The sequence below is a fragment of the Anser anser genome, assembly GCF_964211835.1.
Source record: "Anser anser genome assembly, chromosome: 22".
In the NCBI taxonomy this organism is placed as follows: domain Eukaryota; kingdom Metazoa; phylum Chordata; class Aves; order Anseriformes; family Anatidae; genus Anser; species Anser anser.
In genome coordinates this window covers 6359595-6372949 of record NC_139743.1, presented here as the reverse complement: position 1 = coordinate 6372949, position 13355 = coordinate 6359595, and the positions used below count along the sequence as shown (strand labels likewise).

The window sequence follows — 13355 nt, the reverse complement described above, 5'->3', positions numbered from 1 at the left end:
GGGTAAAGGAAGCCTGGACATTTTGTATCTCCTGGCTGTTAACGTGTTGTTCTGTTTGTCTGCCTTGGGTCCCTAAAAGTCAGATCTCTCCCCTATTTAGGTACTAGGGATTTTATGGAGGAGTTTTCCTTCAAGTTTCTTAACTTTGACTTCATCTTTTATTTTGGATTGCATTTGATGCGTTTTTAACCTTCATGTGGATCTGGGAAAAAAAATCACTTCCCCATGCATTTTCAGCAACAGCACTTACCTGAACAGCTTGTGTAAATTGTTTGTCTTGTGCCAATTACAAGCTTCCATATGGGAGTGATAACAAGATTTATGACATGCCTGATACCTGGTGTATCGCATCAGTCAGAAGTAAAGTTAACTTTTTCTTCATCCCTTTAATTTCACTGAAGAAAAACTAAGACATATATGAAAAATTTTCTGTACTTCAGCATTACTTTGGGAAAGGGTGTCTTTCATCGGGCTGGCAGAACTGGTCTCACTGCACACATAACGTTCCAACAGTGTTTTACGTTATATAATTCATAAGCTTAAAATTGCATCATTTGAGATGCTGTGAGGTACCACAGTCACTGGCAGATGACTCCATTTGTCGTAAGAGATAGAACATATTAATAGAAATAACTAACATGGACCATTTCAAGCCATACGTTTAAGCTGTTAAGAGTAGGGAAGAGAACCCAGAAACATGCTTTACTGCTTCAAGAGGACCAAGAGCAAACACATTCAAATTAGGGACTGGCTTCCTGTGACTAGAGTTCATACCTCCTTAAGCTATGTTTATATTTAAAAACAGAACTGCATCTATTTCTCAATTTACGTTTTTTTGTCTTTTTCCATGGCATTCTTCACTCTTAAAACATTAAGATGTTGAATTGCATCAGGAAAGGTTTCACCTTGAGTTTCTTCTGTTTGTTAGTTTTTTGAGAACTGGATTGTGTCCTGGAGCTTGAATAGAAACCTTTTCATGTGCATATAAATATCGGAGATTTCATGATATATGCCATATGCAAGAACATATGTTGACTGTATTCAGCATCTCTGTGTGTCGTGTGTTGCCCATTACCAAGATACTAGAACCAAGAGGATCGAGAGGTACAGGGAGTGTATTGGACACCAAACCAGAATGCTAATGCTGGAAGCGAGGGGCTATGTGAAAGCAAATGTGTACTTGGAAGTAGTGACAAGCCATCCAGGAACACAGTTGTGTTGTCCTTCAGATCTATTAGTAAAGACGGTGAGCTGGAAAATGAGAGAAGAGGGCTAACATATCTTCACCTTTTTCATTTATAATTTTTAACTGGGAACTGGGATTTACAATCCAGCAGAGAGGAATAGCTGGTAGGTGGAAAACAGGAGTGTGTATCATACTGTGCTGTTCACTGACTTGTAAAAACAACTACCCTGTACTTCTTCCTAATAATTCATGATTTAGAATGTTTTCTGGGTCATTTTGGTGGGTTTCACATTTCTCTAAGTAGTTATCGTTTTTGTCTGGGGACAAATGCTAGAGACGCAGGTTAGAAAGTGCTTGGCAACAAAGCTCTCCATGTGCCATTGTCTGGATACAATATTTACATTGATGCACCTTCTTAAAGGTATGTCTTATAGCAAGTTAATTCAACTGGGAAAGGCCTGTAGGCAGTGCCATAGCTCAATATTCACAAAGTATTGAGCTGGTTTTACTGCTTACAAACAATCTGTAGTGAGATTCCAAGCTGAAAGTACAGAAGAGATGGTTTAAAATTCTGTGGCTGAAATTTCATTCATTTTTTCACTGAAGGGATTGTTGGTTTTCATGTGAATAACAAAGTAAAGACAAGAAGTGCTATAAAAGGCAAATTTCTTGTTCCCTGTGAACCAACAAACCACAGTAGGACACGGGAGGATCCCACTGTTGGGAGCACTGATGTTCTTGGGTTTTGTTGTTTGGCCCTGGGGTGAAGAAGTGCTAGAAATGGAGCCCACGTGAGAAGCCAGGCTGCAGTGCTGGACAAGTGCATAGACACCCTTGAATCCTGCCAGTGAGGCACTTGTCCCTTGGCTTGGCAAGATGTGGCATGCCCAGAGAGGAATATATTTGTGCCTGTGCCAGAGCTGTAATCATCATGTGGGTTCCCAGCGTGTCTCAACACTCCAAGCTGAGCCCTGTTTCAAAGGTAAAACAAATGTGTTTTGCTCAGATTTCTAGCTGTTGGCCTAGGAAATAGTGAGTGTCCCTTCTGAAGTATTGTCTCTTGTGTCTTCAGAAGTATTAAGATATATTTTGATTCTGTTTTAAGGCAATGTCTACTTGCAAGTGTTGCAGAAGGACAAACAGGAGAATATTTTGCTGTTATTTAACACACCGAGGTGTTTATTCACACGTACTCTGAAGACTGCAGGCTCACTGTCAGTACGTGTGCTCAGATTCTCAAATCTGTTCAGGTTGTGCAGGGAAGGTGAAAATATTTGTAAAAACTTCTGGAGTAAAGAAACAATTTAATGGTTTTGCTTTCGTTTATCTTCTTGACAGTGTGTACCTTTCATAACAGCACAGTTTTATTTAAATGCCTTCCATCTTGCATGAATTAGGGCGTGCATTACCAAAAAAGCAGCGTGCAGTTTGAGAAGTACCTAAAGATGCAGGAGTGTGTGGGTGGGAGATCTGTGCTCGAGTTTGCTTTCACAGGGCGTAGGAGCTTGCTGCTTGCTCAGGGAAGGCCAGCAGAGGGAGCACAGCAGCCTCTGTGCTTAGGTCTTTGCTTGTTCATTCATTGCTTTCACAGCAACAAAAATACTCAGAGATTTCAGAGAACAGTGTGTGTCTCAATGTCCTATCAGGCCTGTCTCTAGCTAGAGAGAAGTGTGTTGTGGCTTTTCATTTTGTAATGTAAACATAAAGCAAAAACGAAGAACAATCTGAACTACAGGTGATAGTTTTGTAGTGCTAAAATCGTCTTCCAAAGGTGGGATAGAACCACAGATGAGCTAGGCAAGGTACCCAAATGAGCTGTGGGCTTCCCTTGTGCTGTCAGAGCCTTTAAAATGAGGCTTTGCAGCCAGCTCTCTCCAGTGGCTGTTGCAGCCGTTAGGCTGAGGACATGTTCTGGGTTGGGAACTTCCCTCATGTGGGAAGTTCTGGGGAGTCCTCGCTTCCTTACTCAGGAGAGAGGAAAAACTCTGAGCAGAGGGAAAAGCCAGTGTCAAATCTTACCCTTTTCCTTCTTAGTTGAATTCAGAGATGCTAAACCGTAACTCACAGGCCACGAGTGGTGAACAAAACACTTCTATAGACATGGAAGAAGCCAAATGAAAAACACAGGCAGTATTTTGACATTGATAAACACTGGCCATAAACCGCTCTTTGAGTGCCTACAGCACTCATCTTCCCATGATCAGCAGATTGCATGTTCTGTTTTATGTAGTAGTTTATGGAGGTCATAGAAAGGTATATTTCTGTGCTTTTTTATGGTTTTTCTTTCTTGTTCATCACAGGTGAATAGGAAATTCTGAAAACCAGTAAGATTGGGTCCCGGCTTTTAAGATGGCACTCTAAATGATGAGCTGTAGTCTGCCTTACTCGAAGTGCCGTGTTGACTTGATATCCCTAGGGACCTGGCACAGTCACCACTGTTGTAGTCTGTTTCAGTGAAAGTTTTAGCTCAGTTTTATAAAAGGAATTGCCCTAAGCTTATGGGTTTTGAAGCTAATGTATTCCTGGGGTGATTTTTGTGTATGCACATGAGATAACAACAGATGAAATATATCATTTCATACATTCATTTCAATGTACCATTTATTTCTTCCTCTGAAGAAGAGAGAATTAGGCTTGGGGGAAGTGTCTGATCTTGTTATTTCTAGCTAGGGAGTTGCTTCTCAGATTTCTACAACAATGCAGTCATTTGTATTCTGTCACTTTCTAATTTGCCTATTCAAAACATTTTCACTATGGGTCATTGAGAAGCCATGAGTGTCTCTAATGTATCCAGAGAAATCGTGGGTTACTGGAAATAGTGAGCTACAAAGGTACGTCTTTCACAGTAGGCTGTCAGCTGCTGAACTAGCAACTCCCTACCTAAGGAAAGTTCACAAAGATGAGACGAATTTGCATGTTTCTTGTGAATGGGGTGGGGTGCAAGACTCTTGAGGAAAAAAAAGAAGTCACAAATGAAACACGGGGTCTAGAACTTGGTTATTCTTCTTGCTATTTTATCTTCCTGCTTCTTATTGCTGTTAATATGATCTGTTACTCAATACTTATTGAACTTGGTATAAAAAGAGTAAGGAAATTTGAACTTTCTCCTCTTCACAACTGCTGGGGCTGCCCAAGGGTACAGTCAGGACTGGAAGTTGGTGTAGAAGCACAGTACAACTTTCTTCTTTAAATGTGCTGATATTTTCAATGCTTCATTTGCAATCTTATGTGATTTACAGGAATTTGTAAATTCTAGTCATTTGTTCAAACAGTTGCTGTCTTGGTGCTCTCATCATTCTCAGGCAAACCTTTTTTCCTTTTAAAATGCTCTCTAATGTGCTGGTCTAATCTGCCAAACCAGTATATCTAGAGCCTGCACAGCCAACCTGTAGTTTGCAGTCCAAATCTAGTCCTCTAGCACAACATATCCAACCTCATTCCTGAAATATGTCACAGCCCGTCAAGGGGCAGAGGCAAGCTAGCTCTTCAGGCTGTGCAATAGATGAAAAAGGAACAGTTAGAAGAGGGCTGTGAGTATGGGCCTACGTGAAGCGAAAGTTGGGTACGCAGGAAGAGAAGTCAGTAACACAAAGGTACATTTACCCCAAAGCACCTACACAAATATAGGAAAGAAGGCTTTGGGGTAGAGTTTCACTTGTAAAATAAACAGTATGTGTCATATGTGTTTCTGAAGAATTCAGTCCAGAAGCAGCATTGTGTGGTCAGCAAGTGTTGCCATACACAGCCTCTGGAAGGGGGTTGGCCATTATTTGTCTGAAGTCGCTCTTAACGGGCAATGGCACGATGCTGTTTTGCACAGAAAACTTGGGGCTTGGGGCTTTTGCTTTTTGATGATGAAAAGCGGGTCATTGGACTAACGTGACTGCACAGTAATTGACAACCGATACAGCAGGCTTAGATGTTGACTAGTGAGATACTTCTCACTGTAAGACTGCTAAGGTGCCACAGCCAGCTGTTTACTGTCTGGATGACCTCTATTGGAAAGTGATTAAAAATGAGTCAGTTGGTTGAATGTGGGTTGCTCAGACAGATGATCTTCTTTTCTTTTTTTTTTTTTTTAACGCCGTGATGTCCTTACATTGATGTCACGTCATCCAGGAGTTCTGCTAACAGAAAATGACAGTTTGCGAGCACAGAAGTGGTGAGCGTTTCAGCTGAGAATGCCAAGATGCTGCCTCACAGCTTGCAACAGCTGCTAGCAGAGCAAGTCAGGATCTTTAGTCACAGCTTGCAGAGCCGAAGGCTGAGACTGACGAAGTGATGGCTCATGGTTTACAAGACCTGACAGCCAGCGACCAGTGCTCCGATGCACATTGACCTCGGCGTTTGGTATTCCCATGAGGAAGTGTGCTAGCAGATTTGCAGGAAGGAAGCAAAGTTGAAATTGTCAGTAGTTGAAATGGACATTGAAAACTGGGGGCTTCAGCAGCTTAGTGGAAGATAAGAATGAACCATGTTTTAAGATGACTATTTTAAACTGTTTTTTCATTTCTGTAGATTGTACAGAGCTGCACCAGCAGATAAGATAGGAATCTATTGAAGCATTTAATGGAGAATGTTGTCTCTCCCTCTTTCCTTTTCCACTTTAAAAGGTGGGTAAGGAGGAAGAGCTTCCTCTACTCAATTGTTCATACCTTTAGAGAGATTTCAGAGAATCTGTATGCATTTCATTTTTCATTTTTATTTCCTTACGAAACTCTTTTCTTTAGCAATAGTGGTTATGTTTGTGTGCTGCAGCAGAATTCAGAGAAGGCTTACAGGGTAAGAGAAAATGGTCTTGAAATAGTTCAGGGTGTTACACAACTGAGATGTTTGAGCTGCGATACGAAGTTGAAAACAGCATTTTGCCTGTGGAATTTGAAAATCACATGGGCTTATGTGCAACCCGGAGCAGTGTGAAATCTTAACCCCTACAGACCTTGCACTTGGCCTCAGACTGAAAATACACAGGATCAGGAAAAACTTGTTTTCATATTTGTCAAAGGCATGTGAAGGGGCTTGGCCCAGTGTCTGTGCCTTTGCCACTGGTCTCTCTGCCTTGGTCCTGCACCGGGCTCCGCACCTGTAAGCCAGCATCCCAGATCAGTCACCCAGGTGCTCTGAGACACCGCAGGTCAGGTCGGCAGTGAGCAATCTGAAAGGTAAAGTGCAGAGCTAAAGAAAGTGCCGGTGTCGTAGCATGACAAAGGAGCATGACGAGCGTTAGAAATTCCCAGAGCTGTTTCGCAGCAGTTTGTGAAAGCCCAGCTTTCTGGAAGCCCCTTTTGGTTGTACCCTGCTCTCCTACGTTACTTGTGCTTCTGCCATGAGGCAGAAAGTCACGGTGAAAAAACTCCCTTGCCACTTAGCTCCGTCCGGAGTTTTACGTGCTGCAGATCAGTACACGTGTGCTGGTGGCATCAGAGGGAGGAGTGGGCGTGGAGAGAGGAAGGTGGCCGTGCTCTCTTCGGAGCTTTCCGTGAAAGCAGCACGAGCGAGGCGCTCTGCTGCTGCCTGCGCCGCTGCCATCGCCTCCCTTCCAGCAGCGCTGAGCGCATCCCCGTGCGTGGGCAGTTTCACCTCGCGCCCTCAGTCCTGGGGCAGTTGGTGCTGTCGGAAAATGGAGCCGTACCTTTCACCTACTTCCCTCTTGGGAAAATGCCCTTGACTGTGATTTACACTGGATAGTGCTTGGCTGCTGCCGAGAACCAGTCCAACCGCTCATTCGATGCAAATCGGTGTGAAGTCAGTTCAGTAAGAAATCCAGAAAGTTAGAGGAGTGGGGATGTGTTCCAGGGGCCGTGTGGCTCAGGGAAGCCAGCAAGGAATTAAGGCAGCCACGTTCAGTGACTAACTGGTTTTTATATAAAGTGACTTGGGCCCTCATTCAATGAATGCTGTGTTCAGCATATTTAAATAAAGTTCACGTGTGAATGTTGTTTGGAATTGGGATCATGGCTGCTACTTTCTGCTTCCTGACAGTGTTATCTATATTAGTAACACAGGCATAGGGCTTTGTCTTAAGGCATTTTTCATTCATTCCATAATTCTAAATTAATTAGGAAATAGGCTGACAATAGATGCTCTGATTAGAAATAATGACTAGGTAATATTTGCTCAAGTAATATAATGTCTGGCTCTGTACTCTGTCACCAGTAGTTTCTATATAAAACTTGTTTCCGTACCTTGCAGCACTAGGAGTTTGTAAAGTATTAGTCACTGTTGGGAGAGAAAGAAGACGGGATTCTAGGCCTCATGGCATAGAAGCATAGACACGATGTTCACGTCGTTTTTGAATTTTCTTCTCCTCGTGGTCCTTTTGACTTCGGAAGACACTCAGGACAGCATGGTTAACATTTTGTAAAGGCACTTCACAAAGACTGTATGTTGTTAGATGTAACATCTTCTGAAGTGTTCTGTAGTCTTGTTTTGGTGAAGCATTTATATTTAACAGCTTCAAAATGTTATCTTCAATAGAAGATGCTAGCTGAGTTAGATTTTTTCCCTGTGGATCTCCTTTGGTAAGTTGTCTGAGGTACTTTATTATTTACTGTGCTCTGCTTGAGGAAGGCCCCTGGATGTTGCAGGGACTTCTTAGTATCATACGTAAAGGTTTACAAATACCCCTAGGTAGCGAGTGACCTGTGTCCACCCTGTGCTAGGGTGGTTTTTTCCACCAATAAATCTAATAACGTTTGACAAAGGCGGCCAGGAGCATCATCTCTACTCTGTAGATGGAGAAACTGAGTCACAGAGGGGCAATAAATCAACGGGGAAACCTGGAGTGCTATTCTGGCACTGTGGTGACTTGCTCACGACGTCATGATCCCCGTTTGGTGTTTTTACCCGTTGTGTTTGCTGGCTGCCACCACAGGCTCGCAGGGGGCTGGGTGGACCTGCAGCAGCGCCCTGTGGAGTGGTGCAGAGCGGAAGGCGGTTTGCTGGGGACGTCAGGCTGTGCCACAACCCGAGTGCTCTCATAGGAAAATCAATAGCAGCAGTAAGGTCCTGGGGTATAAAGAGACGTGAGCTTTCTGCTTGCTCGATTTGTGCCCCTTCACCGTATAATTTGCTTGATAGCTGCAAAATGTAATAAGATCTCCTACTATAAAATTGCTTAGGACAAGATACAGCTCATCTAATTTAACGCCGAGGCTACAGTAGTCACTCAGATTGTCTGTATAGCCAAAGGGAAGAAGGAAGCACCTCCAGACAGCAATTCGTTTCATTTGTGTTAAGCATATATGAGATAATGATAACCCTGTAGAGGCGTGCTGTTCTCTGCCTGCAGAGAGGAGGAGCCTGGAAGAATAATTCACATGAAATACCTAGCTTTTAGTGGAGATGAATCCTGTCCTTAGGAACAAATGCATATCAATGAGGCCAGGTGACGTGTTTTAAATATTGAAACAAGTATTTTCCAAGCGTGCGCTCTGTTAGGATTTGGCTTTTGTGTCTGGGCATGTATGAATTAGTCACAGGTGTGGGCACGTGTGGTCCTTGGGCTTCCTTTTAACACATTTTGCTAGCGATTGAGCTGCAGCCTGTCACATCAATTTGCCATGGAAAGATTTGCTGCTAATAGTGATTTTTACCAAGAGTGGCTCCTGCGTGTCCCATCAAGTTTTGCTTTAAGAGTCAATTATTTTGAGTGCATCTGGGGTGAGAGGATTTGTGAACAAGCTAACTAGGAAGGAAAGGCTGCCCGTGTCACCTGAACCATGCTCAGTATGCAAAGTTTTACAAGTAAGCAGGTAGGAGCTGAGGTCTGTTGTGAGCTACATGCAAATAAGCTTAATGCTAATATAAACACACAAAAAAAGCTGAAATATCTCGACAAGATCTCTGCTTTTGATGAGAGGGAAAGCAAACGGAGGCATCTTGGTATAGTGAGGCTGCCCCAGGTGGCTCCAAGGGCTGGGGAGGTCGGGTCTGTCCTGGAGAAGCGCCGAGGGCTCCGTGTCTCTCTCTGCTCGCAGGAGGGATGACTCCAAAGCCAGCAAAGCTCTAGGAGATGCCGTAGTGAAGGACTGTGCCCTGCAACACCTGCTGATGATCTCGGTAATCCTGTGAGGAGACGGGCGAAGCAGGGGATAGTTACAGCATCCTGTCAAATGAGCTGTATCACGCCCTCCTCGCTGCCGTGCAGCCTGTCTGCAGGTACCTGCAGCTCACATACGGGGCACAGCTGAAGTGTTCAAACCCAGCTTCCTGCTTCAGAAGTCAGTTCTGATGCGTTGTGGTGTGTACCTCGCTGTACTGTGCCTGCCGCTTCCTGGCGCTTTTCCAGGGCGACGTGATGGAGATGGATGTGGAAGCGTAACCGTACCCTGCAACAGGAGGCAGGCAGGGCTGGGGCTGCTGGCAAATGAGCAAGCTCCAGAGCTGGAAGCAGCACAGCCACGTCAGCACTGTGCTTGTGGTAATAAGCTCTGCTGCATCACAGCGGTAATTGGTATTTGCGTAGCGCTTTGCAAATATGAAAGAATTGCTTAAATGCAAATGATAAATAGGTTGGCTTCCAGACCGTCTGTATAGCTTGCCCTCTCAGCTAATCAGGCACTCAGGCAGTTGATATGGATTTAAAATAAAAGATGGAGTCAATCAGCTTTTTTTTTTTTCAGTTTGGTTCGGACTAGACAGTTTTATTCCTTTTCAAGGGTGTAGATGAGCAGTGAAACCATCTGAGTGTAGAGAGCTGTTAGTAGAGGAATGTGCAGCATTTTGGGATCGTGATTCCAGGAGGTGCCTTAAAAGCCATGGAAACAGCCATGCTCTGGTTTACTTAATGTGCGAGCTGTTTTATGATGAGATTTACTGTGCTTGGTGCCATAATGATCATTTTACTTGAGAACTTTTCATCCTTCTTGATGCTGATGAGAATTTAAATTTGGAAATGTGCAGAACTTAGTTACTGACTTGGGGTTTTGTTGGACACTATCCACCTGCTTTTTAGCTGGCAATAGTAAACTTGATCTTTGTAATTGTTTTAAACTGTAGTGCAATTTGGGCAGCCAGGACACTATAGACAGATAATGCATTAGGAATGACTAGAAAAGTTCCAAAATGTGTCTCCTAAGAAAAATGTAATCATGGCAAATTAAAATACATGAGTTAGTATTTTCTTCCATGGAAGTGAAGCCTGATACTTTGTTAGTTCACATGCACATAATACCTCCTTTACAGCTATTTCAGGACCTTGAAAATTTCCACTATCTGGAAAAAGGAGGTTTTGTAATCATAGCATGTAGAAATTTATGCTATTGCATCATTTGAAATAAGATTACTCTTTAACATAATGTATTTTAGGATTAATAATTTCAGAAGATTTAAAGCATCCATTCAAGAAAGCTGCCTGGGACAATAACCATCTCTATTGGGTTATCGCAGAAAATCAGCATTGCATTCAAATATTACTGTCTTGCAGTATCATCCTGAAGTGTATTATTCAGCTGCTGAAGTGATACTGCAAAATGAGTGTCATTTTGTCACAAAATGCACGTAAAACTAAACATCAGAAAGGATAAATTATATGCTATACTAGTAGGAAAAGAAAAAAATAAAATCCAGAAGTGAAACAGTTTTTTGAGGTCCACAAGAGTTGAGAAAGGGAAAATAGCATCGTAAGGAAACCAGTTGTAATAAATTACCACTCCTGTGGGAATTGTTTTGTACTCTGAAAAGCAATTCTGTGATTTCTTCTCACCGGAATGATTAATGGACTGATTCTGCAAGAGGTAGCATGCTTAAGCAAAAGATAAGTACAAAAAAAGGAAAGCTTAGTGGTTTTGCAGCTGCCCATTGTGAAACTGGGTTCTCTAAGAAAGAGACAAAAATGAGGATACTTGCATGAGGAGTTGGACCAATGAAATACAGCAGTTTAATTTTGATTCAACAGGGAAAACTGGGACCACATCACAAGGCTGTATCATCCCCATGCTGACTTATGCTCTTTCCTCCAAAGTCACCTTAGGTGTTTAACTACACAATTAAAGCCTAGCCACGACAGGCTGGCCCTCTAAGCGGAGGTTTCACCAGCTGGATTCAGTCTCCTGCTCAGAATTACCTTTAAGTTTTTGTCTTTCTCCACAGACTCCATGAAACCAAGATGCGTTTATCCCTCGTGGTGGCTTCAAGTAGCACATTCACATTGAAGAGCATTCCAGTTCTGCTTCCTACATGCTGCGGGTCAGTACCATTTCCCATTTGCCTGTGGACACCTCCCTGGTTGTTACCAGCTGCCTCGTGCTTTTGTGGTAGCTGCCTGTACGATTGTGTCTCTTGCGATAGAGCTCTAATCTAGTATAAAACATCTAGTTTGACACCTGGTGATAATTTATCCTATGAAATATCTGGATGTATTTTTTGCCAGTAAAAATTCTGAAAGCCAATTCATTTGGCTGATGGAGTGGCACTGCTGAAATGTTCAATGTGAGAGGAAAGCCAGGCATGTGTCCAGGGTTTCTAGGTGAATCGGCCCAATTCCCAGGAGCTGTGCCATGTGCAGTGATTGTAAGTTGCACAGATGGTTTTCAGCACTCCCAGCCTCCTGCAGGAAGTGTCAGTGATGGCCTTTGCTTTTGGTTTACACAAACCCTATTACCTAGCAAGAGCAAGTTGTAAATCAGTTCTTGACAAGTCTGAAATGAATGAATCCCTTTCCTGTTAAAGCAGGTGGCCTTCCAGAGCATATAAATGTCTACCGGGTTCACTGTTCTGGATCAGTGTCTGATTTGCTTATGCTTGGTTTCCTTATGGAGATGAGTCAGAGACTAAAGAGTTTCAGTCTAGTGAGGAGCAGAGTACCCATTTTAAGTAGCTGTGCTTTCTTGATTTCTCCTGAGAGGAGATAGCAGGGACTGAACATTTCAGCTGATACCGTTGATATTTCACACAGTAATCTTTGAGATGGAAAGTATCAGAACAAAATTACAAGCCCCTACTGCAGCAAGCCAACCAGATAATGCCTCGACATTCCCGAGTTGTTGGGGGTAGATGAACTCTGCTTCTTCTGCAGCCAGCACTGTTCCTGTGCCTTTTGTGTAAAGCGTTCTCCTGCTTCCCTCAAATGTGCACATTAAAGTTCCTTTGTTCATTTTTTGCATTAGCTTGTGGTGCTCTCAGTACTGCATTTCCTGATGTAGTTTCTCTTTTTATGTTTCTTGCCTACCGAATGCTTTTTAGCTGGAGGTTTCACTTTGTAAATTGTTCTGTTCACGCAGTGCAATATATACCGGTCTGTCAGCAGTTATTTACAATCTAAAGGTAAGTTCCGAATCTTCAAAGCTGCCCATCGTGTGGTTTGATTTTCAAAACTGGAGAAGTGCTGTCAGTGGAAAACGTGTTGCTTGCAATTGTACATCTGGCCTGGGCATACGGCTGCCTCCTGCTGTGACCTTACAAAGTCCATTACGTGGGCAGAGCCTTCTTTAGCATCACGGTAAGCGTGAATATGCATTTTCTTATGTGCATTTCTCCTTTTTTTTTTTCCCTTCAGAACAAAACCTGGCTGCAATACTAGCACATTAGGCAGGAGAGGGAGCTTTTACCTTGGGATGGCACATCACTGGCTGTGATTAATTCCTTTGGTTTTGTGAGCGTGGGGTGCCGTTGCATTATACAGCATGTTTATGGAGATAATCCACTTATCAGCCCAAGCACACATTCTCTCTTCACTAGACGACAAATTAGTTCTTTCCTTACTGAGAGAGATTATAAGGGCTACCCTAACCTAGAGGAACAGGGGAGGGCATGGCACGAAGCTGATAACATCAGAATCAAAAGTAGGAGCAGGAGACAAAAAAGAAATGCATTGAAAAATGGCTACAAAATACAAGCAATCTGCTGCAGCAACTCATTCATCAAGGGGATTTGGCCTTGCCCCACTCTAATCTAAATTGAATCTAATTTAGATTCCAAGCAAGGGGTGGGAATCCTTTCCTGAACCAAAACAAGCCTTGCCACCTCCTACCTTTTCATTACTCATTCCTTAATTTGTTTGGGTTTGTTATGTAGGACGCTCAGGAAGAATAGCTTAAAGCTGTGTGTGCCTGTGCTGAATCTGATGGTGTGACCGCTGCTTTGCTGTACGTTGGGTTGACTTTTTGAGGCAGTAAGAGCACCCAGAGCTGGCAGCGTGCCTCTGCCTGGGGCCCCCAGGAACTTAGGC

At 43.2% G+C, this 13355-nt stretch overlaps 1 protein-coding gene across 2 annotated transcripts in view; it reads left to right on the top strand.

The window, feature by feature from the left end:
• SCN3B (sodium voltage-gated channel beta subunit 3) overlaps positions 1–13355 on the top strand; it is a 47451-nt gene that overhangs the window by 11869 nt on the left and 22227 nt on the right. The window contains exons 2-3 of one of the 2 annotated variants that reach the window (XM_083808738.1): positions 11279–11374; positions 12409–12451. The gene's annotated coding sequence lies outside the window, so the exon portion shown is untranslated. The remainder of the gene's footprint in view (positions 1–11278; positions 11375–12408; positions 12452–13355) is intronic. The other variant, XM_083808739.1, reaches the window with a different exon arrangement.